This window comes from Castor canadensis, chromosome 5 (genome assembly GCF_047511655.1).
Source record: "Castor canadensis chromosome 5, mCasCan1.hap1v2, whole genome shotgun sequence".
NCBI classification, from domain to species: Eukaryota; Metazoa; Chordata; class Mammalia; order Rodentia; family Castoridae; genus Castor; species Castor canadensis.
In genome coordinates this window covers 77,108,382-77,119,085 of record NC_133390.1, presented here as the reverse complement: position 1 = coordinate 77,119,085, position 10,704 = coordinate 77,108,382, and positions in this window count along the sequence as shown.

Below are 10,704 nucleotides of genomic sequence, written 5' to 3'. Positions count from 1 at the left end.
ATTTTCAATGATTTAACATGGTAGACATGTGGGTATAAGTGTGTGGTGACGAGAGAGCCCTGGCAGAGCGGTGATGATTCCATTGTTCTTTCCATCTCTGGCTCTACTGTCTTCAACATGTCATTGCCAAGCCTGCTATGACTTTATGAAAGGCAAAATGCATGCAGGATAATAACTAAGGTTTCTACAGACTAGTCCTGAAAGAGGTGCTCTGTAATACTTGCTAGAAGATTGGCTGAAGCTCAGGCAGATAACCACACCCACTGGCAAATATTGACCAGCAAAGCAATCTACCTGTATGCCGGGAAGAAGAAAAAGTGTGTTTGGTAGTTACCTGGCATATTCCTAAAATAATCTCTGGAAGTGGTAAAGGACAAATCATTCTGGATCTCTAGTTGAAGGAGGAAAATCATGCAGAGGTGACTATTATGAGAAGCAGAAGTGAGGAAGGCTTGCATTATTGCAAAAGTAAACAGGAGTTGTAGAAAGTTGAGGTTTTACACTCTGGAAAAAATTTTGGAGGCTCCTTAAAAATCTAAATACAAACCTGCCATATGATCCAGTAATCCAACTCTTGGGGATATACCCAAAGAAATGTGACACAGGTTACTCCAGAGGCACCTGAACACCCATGTTTATTGCAGCACTATTCACAATAGCCAAGTTATGGAAACAGCCAAGATGCCCCACTACTGATGAATGGATTAAGAAAATGTGGTACTTGTACACAATGGAATTTTACTTAGCCACGAAGAAGAATGAAATCTTACCATTTTCAGGTAAATGGATGGAACTGCAGAACATCATTTGAGCGAGGTCAGCCAAGCTCAGAAGACCAAAAATCGTATGTTCTCCCTTATATGCGGACATTAGATCAAGGGCAAATGCAGCAATGTGGTTGGACTTGGATCACATGACAAAGGGAGAGCACATATGGGAGATATGGGAATAGGTAGAAAACCCAAAACATGAAAGTATTTAATGTCCCCACTCCAGAGGAACTAATACAGAAACCTTAAAGCGACAGAGGTTAACATGAGAAGGGGATCAGGAACCAGTGTAAAGATCAGTTAGAGATGAATAAATTTGGGTTGTAACACATGGGTACACAAAAGCAATGCTAGGAATCTCTCTGTATAGCTATCCTTAACTCAACTAGCAAAAACGCTTTGTCTTCCTTATTATGCTTATGTCTTCTCTTCAACAAAATTAGAGATAAGAGCAGAACAGGTTCTGCCTGGAAGTGGGGAGAGAGAGAGGGGGAGAGGGTGGGGGAGGGGGGTGGGGGGAGAAATGACCCAAACAATGTACACACATCTGAATAAATGAATAATATAAATAAATAAAACATAAAAGAAAGTTGAGGTTTTATAGCACATAACAGGCTGTGAAGTAACTATGATATTTAATTGAGTGACTTTGTGAGCAATTTGCAATAACTACAGAAGTGAGGAAGATACCCGGACTTAAGAACATGGCTAATTGTCTATCTGAAATACATAATCAAACACCCTATCCATCTGTTCATAGGCAGAGCCAACCACCCCTTGCTTCTTCTACCATACCACCACTGAGCCAAAATACCATACACTTTCTCTTCATAAGGTTAGGACTGTGGATAGCCAATGCTGGTGGGGGTCCAGAATGGAGGCATCTGCCTTTAATGAACACAAATACAACTGCTCAAGGTGAAAGTGCGATTGTGGTCTTTCCCATTTCCTACCTCAAATTTCAATTTTGAAGATCAGTAAGTTAATAGTTTGGTGAAACGTGTCAAATCTTAGATGAACAGAAGTAAAATTGCACCTTATCTTAGGGCAAAAAGGGAGGGCCCAAACTGTAAAAAAGGGGCTTTTCTGTGTTACTCCTCAACTGTGAGGCAGTACTGGAGTTCAAACTCAGGGCCTCACATTTGCTAAGCAGGCACGCTACCACTTGAGCTTCTCAGCCCCTCAACTTTTTCTTGTCCTGTTAATTCATTTAGCAAACAGCATCAGAGCTCTCAGACAAGTGTTAGGTTTAAAGAGGGGAAAGAAATGTATCAGACAATAATCTCAGACTTAGTGATTTCAAAGTCTAGTAAGGAAACCAGAGAAAAACATGACTTCACTATTGGGGAAATAATAAGATGGACCAAAAGGGGAAAGCCAGAGAAAGAGCTAGAAGAGGAAGGGAGGCTCGAAATCCAGCAGCTCAAAGGCCTAACAAGGTGTCTAATTCAGTGGTTTATTCCCCTGTTTGGAGGGGTAGAGGACTTTGAGAATCAGATAAAATGTGCAAACTTTCTCCTCTCAAGAATAACACATATGTGCATATGTGTAACACTTTATTTACAGCAGATTTTACTTACTTTTTTTTCTAGCCCAATCCTTATTTTATAGTTCTTCATTAAATTTTTGGGGGCCGTACTGGGGTTTGAACTCAGGGCCTCACTCTTGCTAGGCAGGTGCTCTACTACTCAAGCCACTCCACTAACTCTTTTCTGTGTTATGTGTTTTCAAGATAGGATCTCACAAACTATTTTCCTGGGCTAGCTTTTCACTGTGATCCTCCTGATCTCTGCCTTGGAAGAAGCTAGGATTACAGGCATGTGCCACTGGACTAGTTCTTCATTAATTTTTGAAAAGTATACATTGTGTATTTACTTCCTATCAGCTTTAGGTGTTGGGAAGACAGCAGTGCTCAATGCAGACAAGTCACTGTCCATGTGAAGTTGACACTTCAATGGGGAAGGACTGGTAGACAAAGCAAGTAAATAAGTAGGATCCACAGTTTGGCCGATGGTGATATTGCCATGGAGGAAATAAGGTTAGGAATGTGGATAGGCAATGCTGGTGGGGGTTCCGGAGTGAGGGAGTTTGGGAGGCCAAAGGGCAGGTGGAGTCACATTTTAAATAAGGTGACCCAAAGACCTTAAGAGCTAAGGACACATTTAAAGAACTTTCAAGGAACTTTACCCACATGGCTACCTGGGAAAAAGAGGAATCCAAGTAAAATGGTTATCAGGCATTAAAACCCTGATGTTGGGAGCAGGAAAGGAAGCCAGTGTGCCCAGGGCAATGAGCACAGGGACAAAGTCACAGGGTTCATGATGGCAAGGGAACAGTGTAGCTCTAGTTTATTCGGTACTTAGAGAAGATCGTTCCTTAAATCAAGAAATGACTGAAATGACAGCAATGGCTAAGAAATATTAAGCACTCATGTACAAAAGTGGAAAAAAAAAAAAAGACCTGTTGAAACTATTCCAGGAATGGGGGTAGTGGGGAATAAAGGAGAAAGATGGAGGGGGTGAATTTAGCTATGATATATTGTAAGAACTTTTGTAAATGTCACAATGTACCCCCAGGACAATAATATGGTAATAAAACAATGGAAAGATGAAATAAATGTCTGTGTCTTCTAAATAAATAAAAAATAAAATTTAAGAGGAAAAACTCAAAAAAGGAAATAAACATAGCAGCAAAAATGGCCTTTTACTAGATTTTGTATATATAACTTACAGTTAAAGCAATTTTAAAAAATAAAATAAACCACTATACATAAAGAAGTAATTTTACTTTTTAATCATGCTAAGATATTTTTACAAAAGTAAGAAAAAGTATGTACATTGTAGCTAATAATAACATTGTAGTAATTAATAAATGAATCAATAAAATTAAAACACCTGCAAAAGATAAAATTTGGGTAATTACTAAATTGTTTCACAATTGACATCACACTTTATTTTCAAGACATATTGTTTAGTTTTAAAAGTAACAAAACCTTGAGAAGAAATAAAAGTTAATTTTAAAAATATTATTCAAATTAAGGAATATATTTTAGGTATGAACTAACATTTGCACTTATAACTTACATACAGAAATACTACAACTAGCACCATGTACTTTCTTTTACTGTATTTGAAGAAAAACCTTGGGAGGAAAAAAACAGGCAACTAAACTGGAACCAGAGTCTAGTTCAGGAATTCAATTTCATATGGTTGTCAGAAAGCAACTCTTAGAGATAGCATCACCTTCCTCAGGTCTCCTCTGTTCAATTCTGCTCACACATGAAATTGCCATATGCAAAGTGCTATCGTAGGTCCTAGAATGAATGAGTCACAGACCCTGCCCAGACTCTGCTCAGTCTACTGGAAATATGCTCCTGAATCCAAGTCTTTTTAAATATATATTTTTTATTTTTAAATAGCACATAGTAATGTATAATAATTGTACATATTTGTGGTGCAACATTTTGCTCCATGTATATGATGAGTAATGATCAGATCAAGGTAATTGACATGTCTACCACTTCAAACAGTTATCCTTTCTTTGTTCTAAGAACATTGAAATCCTCTCTATTAGCTGTTTTGAAATACACAATTCTTGTTAACCATAGTTATCATTATCCTGCTGTGCTACAGAACATCAGAAGTTATTCCAACAACCCAGCTGCAGCTCTGTACCCGTTAATCATCCCTTCCCCTCTCCTGTACACCTTTCTCAGGTTCTGGCGACCACTGTGCTACTCTACTTTCATCAGACCAATTTTTTTTAGCTTCCAAATATAAGTGAGAACATGTGGTGTTTGTTTTTCTGTACGTGACTCATTTCTTTTCATTTCACGTCCTCCAGTTCCATCCATGTGTTGCAAGTGACAGAATTTCATTCTTTATTATGGTTCAATAATATTCCATCGCACAAATATACCATGTTTTCTTTAACCAATCATCTGTTTTGATAGACACCTGGGTTAATTCCATATCTTGACTATTGTGAATAGTGCTGCAATAAACATGCAAATACAGATGTCTCCTCAGCAGACTTATTTCGATTCCTTTAGGAGTGCTGGATTATGTTGTAGTTCTACCTGAATCCAGGGCATATATATTACCCACTTTTCTTCCAGCTGCTCTTGCTACCATACCACAAAAGGGCTTGAGATGATGTTCCTTAGATAATGTACACCACTGATGCTATTCCATATGTACTCCTCAGTGCTTAGATGGATCCATTGAGATGTCTTTCTCAGAAAGACAGAAACTGGATATGATTACAAATTTTTTGGCAATAACTTATGTTTGAAAGTGATTGATTCTTGAAATATCTACAACTTCTAACAGAGAGCAAGGAAGCTAAAGAATCTGAGGCTGAGAGGCAGCAATATTCTGCTTCACCCACTAACTCCAGATCAATTAGGAAAAGGCTCCCCTTCTTCTGCCAGTGGGATTTCTCTGGGGCTCTCATTTCTATTCCTATTCTAGGCATGACTGCCCCTCCTGCTCCCTCCACAGGGGCAGAGATGCAAGCGTAGACAGCTGAGCTAGTTCTTCTACGGCCCTCAAGGGAGTCAAGTACCAGAACTTGGATTAAATCCCACGCTTTGCTTGGTTTTTATTGTAAAATGAAGTGTTGTGCATCACAGATATTGTTAATTTGTTGTGGATCACTGAAGCAATTATTCTTTTTATTTAATTGCTTCTGTTTTGAATTTTAAAAACATTGCCTCTTTGGTTATCAAATAAGTATTAATTGATTTACTCTCTCATGGAGTCAATTCTATTTTCCAAGTTCTTTTATATCTCAGGCTCAGTAGCCCTCACTGTCCACCAGTCTACTAACACTGCTTTGGAAATTATTCCCATATAATTCAATACATAAGTCATTAATGGCTCATTACAGTCAGGGAAAAATCCATTCATCTTCCAATCCAAGCAGTTAACACAGGGAAGGGCGGGATAGTACATACTCAATAAATACTTTGTGAATGAATAAATCACTTTTTCCTTGCCTAGAAATCTGCTAGTGCTTTGGATTGGTTAGTGGCAGAGCAGAAAACAGACTGTAACACAGATCAGCTGTCTGTTTGGATCCCCTCAGCTACCTTCCGTGCCTGCACAAGTGCTATGTACTTTTGTCTAGTGACCTATCCCTGCAAATGCTTCCAAGAAGAGACTTTGAGACCTTTGTCCTAGCAAGGGCCGGAAGTTCCTGGAGTTTACTCCCCAGTCCAGCCCTGACCAAACAGCGCCTCCCACCACCACCCTGGTCAATGATTGTGAAGGCAGAAGTCTAAAGCCCTGCTCCCTTGCCAAATGTTGGGACGAATTAAAATGAAGTTTGCCTTCCAAAGCTTCCTGGTAGCATCGGGTTGAGGTTAAATCACATTCTTAGTTGCATTGTCATCCACTGCTCTTCAAGTCTCTCCTAGAAACAATCAGTTCCTGACACAAACTCATGTATCAATTCTACTTCTGGAGAATCCAACTTCAGAAAAGAACTAAGCATTCCTAAGATTTGCACTCCACCCTCTAGGTAGGCACCATCAATCTGCTCTTTTTCTGGAGAGGAAAGTCACCTGCCTATAGGCAGTTTTCATCTTTCTACTTTCTTGCTTCACTTCAAAGCCTCCAGTGTCTTCTCTCCCTAACTTAAATTGTCCATGCAACACTAATGAGTTTGGTCTGACCGTTCTTTTTACTTAAGGTTTTAGGATCATTGCAGGAGAATTCAATAGCTTATTTTATGCTTCTGGAAAAGTATTGACTATTGGCAAGGCATTTAAGCTTGCCATAAGCTTATTCCCCACTGCTCTGGGCTCTGTGTATTTAGTTTCAGAGGAACAGAATGTCTGTTTAATGTCTGGAGGGGTTTTCAGATGATTGGCCACAAAAACAAATCTACTCAAGACTACTAGTTGTGAGGATTTTCTGAGAAGAACAGTAAGAGTGACCGTCAAATATTAACTGTAGTTGTCAGGTAAGTCACCAACCTAAGTCTGACTAGTGGCCAAAAGGATGTCCCAGTGCTGTCAGGTCAATACCTTGGTGAGCACTGAACCTATCTTTGTACGTTTCACTGCTACTAAAATTGCCAGCAATCAATGAGACCAGGAAACGGTGCTGAACAGAAGAGAAATGCTCCTTCTGAAATGCGTGTTGTCTTTACAGAAAGAATTGGGCTTTAGTGCACTTGTCAGTTCCAAAGGCATTCCCAGAAAGAAAACAACTGGGATGAGGTGGGTGGTTACAAAAATGGGGAATGCACATAGACATTCCAGGCTGAGTTGTGTCTCAAGATCTGCCTTAAGCAGAACATAAACTTCCATGCAGATGTTCCAAGGCAAATTGATATTCCACCCATCAATTGCAGATGGCTGGCAAGATAATGATTATCTTAAAATATTCAAACCTGAGGGTGGTCCAAGAATAGTCATTTTTCTTTTTCCTTCTCTGAAGGGTGGTCTAGTTTAAATCCTTAAAGAGTGGAGTTTTTGCACCAATTTCTAACTAGCTTGAAGAATACAAGATATTAGACCCCATTCCATATTTCTGTCATTGCTTCATGGCAATGCTTTGCCCATTGAACTTAGCACCAGGTGATTGGTCAAAAATGCTATAGCAAAGGGCAGAGTTAAATGGACTCACTTCACAGGAGAGAAGTCAGTCAGAGCTGCTTTATAATACAAAGAATGTACAGTGACAAGCAACAATTCCAAAGGAAATATATCCCCCAAAGTTCTATCAATGCAGGTTAAGTGGCAGGAAAAATTTTAAATGAGTCTCCATGGGGACTAGTGCACATTTAAAAGAAAATAATTTAAGTTATTCATTTAACCATATGGTTCCTGAACTTAATTTATCAGAATTGCCTGGAGAGTTTGATGAAGATACAGCTCCTCAGGACCCACTCTAGAGATTTTGATTATGTGCCTGTTTAAGGTTGGAACCAAGAATTATTTCTAATAACCTCCTTGGGGATTTTTGCTCTGGGTCGAGTTTGAGAGCCATGTCCCATGAGGAAGATTATGAATTGCTGTGGACTTATCCTAAAGAGAATAAGCTAACCATGATGTGGGCGCTAACTAACGACGAACTAAGCTATGTACTGTTGGCTTATGTCTGTAATCTTAGCTACTTGGAAAGCTGAGATCAGGAGGACCAGGGTTGGAAGCCAGCCAGGCAGATAGTTCATGAGACCTCATCTCTGAAATAACTAGAGAAAAATAGACTGGAGATGTGATTCAATCAACAGAATACCTTATTTGCAAGTGAGAAGCCCTGGCTTCAAACTCCAGTTCCACCAAAAAAAAGACCAACTAAACATAACCTATAAATACACCCAAAGCTGGACTGTTTTCAACCAATCTTTGCATGCCTTATGAACAGAAATTATCCAATGTAAAAAGCAATTCTTCATAATAGGTGATGGGAAGAGAAGAGGAACAAAATGGAAATCTAGAAAACCAGTCACCTCTTTTGAAATACAAGAGGTTGATTCTTTAAACAAAGATTGGAGGTAGATTTCTGCATTATTTTAAATAAGAATAAACACACTTAATTTTTATTTTATTTTTTTTATTCATATGTGTATACAATGTTTGGGTCATTTCTCCCATCTCCCTCTACCCCTTCCCTTACCCCCCCGCCATCCCCTCCATCTCCCCTTCACCCTCTCGCTACCCGGCAGAAACTATTTTGCTCTTATCTCTAATTTTGTTGTAGAGAGAGTATAAGCAATAATAGGAAGGACCAAGGGTTTTTGCTGGTTGGAATAAGGATAGCTATACAGGGAGTTGACTTGCATTGATTTCCTGTGCATGTGTGTTACATTCTAGGGTAATTCTTCTTGAGCTAACCTTTCCTCTAGTTCCTGATCCCTTTCTCCTATTGGCCTCAATTGCTTTTAAGGTATCTGCTTTAGTTTCTCTGCGTTGAGGGCAACAAATGCTATCTAGTTTTTTAGGTGTCTTACCTATCCTCATACTTCCCTTATGTGCTCTCCCTTTTATTTTGTGATCAAAGTCCAATCCCCTTGTTGTGTTTGCCCTTGATCTAATGTCCACATATGAGGGAGAACATATGATTTTTTGTTTTTTGGGCCAGGCTAACCTCACTCAGAATGATGTTCTCCAATTCCATCCATTTACCAGCAAATAACATTTCATTCTTCTTCATGGCTGCATAAAATTCCATTGTGTATAGATACCACATTTTCTTAATCCATTCGTCAGTGGTGGGGCATCTTGGCTGTTTCCATAACTTGGCTATTGTGAATAGTGCCACAATAAACATGGGTGTGCAGGTGCCTCTGGAGTAACCTGTGTCACAGTCTTTTGGGTATATCCGCAAGAGTGGTATTGCTGGATCAAATGGTAGATCAATGTTTAGCTTTTTAAGTAGCCTCCAAATGATTTTCCCAGAGTGATTGTACTATTTTACATTCCCACCAACAGTGTAAGAGGGTTCCTTTTTCCCTGCATCCTCGCCAACATCTGTTGTTGGTGATATTGTTAATGATGGCTATTCTAACAGGGGTGAGGTGGAATCTTAATGTGGTTTTAATTTGCATTTCCTTTATTGCTAGAGATGGTGAGCATTTTTTCATGTGTTTTTTTGGCCATTTGAATTTCTTCTTTTGAGAAAGTTCTGTTTAGTTCACTTGCCCATTTCTTTATTGGTTTATTAGTTTTGGGAGAATTTAGTTTTTTAAGTTCCCTATATATTCTGGTTATCAGTCTTTTATCTGATGCGTAGCTGGCAAATATTTTCTCCCACTCTGTGGGAGTTCTCTTCAGTTTAGAGACCATTTCTTTTTTTTTTTTTAGATGCAAGAATAATTTTATTCAATATAGAACAAAGAAAGCAATGCCATTTCCAGCATTATGCATAGGTCCTGTACAGTTAGTTTTCCCATTTCTATTCTTTTTTTTTTCCATAATTGATTGTTTCTTTTTTTTTTTAATTTTATTATTCATATGTGCATACAAGGCTTGGGTTATTTCTCCCCCCTGCCCCCACTCCCTCCCTTACCACCTACTCCGCCCCCTCCCTCTCCCCTTCACCCTCTCGCTACCCGGCAGAAACTATTTTGCCCTTATCTCTAATTTTGTTGTAGAGAGAGTATAAGCAATAATAGGAAGGAACAAGGGTTTTTGCTGGTTGAGATAAGGATAGCTATACAGGGCATTGACTCACATTGATTTCCTGTGCGTGGGTGTTACCTTCTAGGTTAATTCTTTTTGATCTCACTTTTTCTCTAGTTCCTGGTCCCCTTTTCCTATTGGCCTCAGTTGCTTTTAAGGTATCTGCTTTAGTTTCTCTGCGTTAAGGGCAACAAATGCTAGCTAGTTTTTTAGGTGTCTTGCCTATCCTCACCCCTCCCTTGTGTGCTCTCACTTTTATCATGTGCTCAAAGTCCAATCCCCTTGTTGTGTTTGCCCTTGATCTAATGTCCACATATGAGGGAGAACATACGATTTTTGAGACCATTTCTTTTGATGAACAGAAGCTTTTTAGTTTTATGAGGTCCCATTTATCTATGTTAGCTCTTAGTTGCTGAACTGCTGGGGTTCCATTGAGAAAGTTTTTGCCTATACCTATTAATTCCAGAGTATTCCTACTCTTTCCTGTATCAACTTTAGAGTTTGTGGTCTGATATTAAGATCCTTGATCCATGTTGAGTTAATATTGGTATAGGGTGATATACATGGATCTAGTTTCAGTTTTTTGCAGACTGCTAACCAGTTTTCCCAGCAGTTTTTGTTGAAGAGGCTGCTATTTCTCCATCGTATATTTTTAGCACCTTTGTCAAAGACAAGTTAGTTATAGTTGCGTGGCTTTATATTTGGGTCCTCTATTCTGTTCCACTGGTCTTCGTGTCTGTTTTTGTGCCAGTACCATGCTGTTTTTATCGTTATTGCTTTGTAATATAGCTTGAAGTCAGG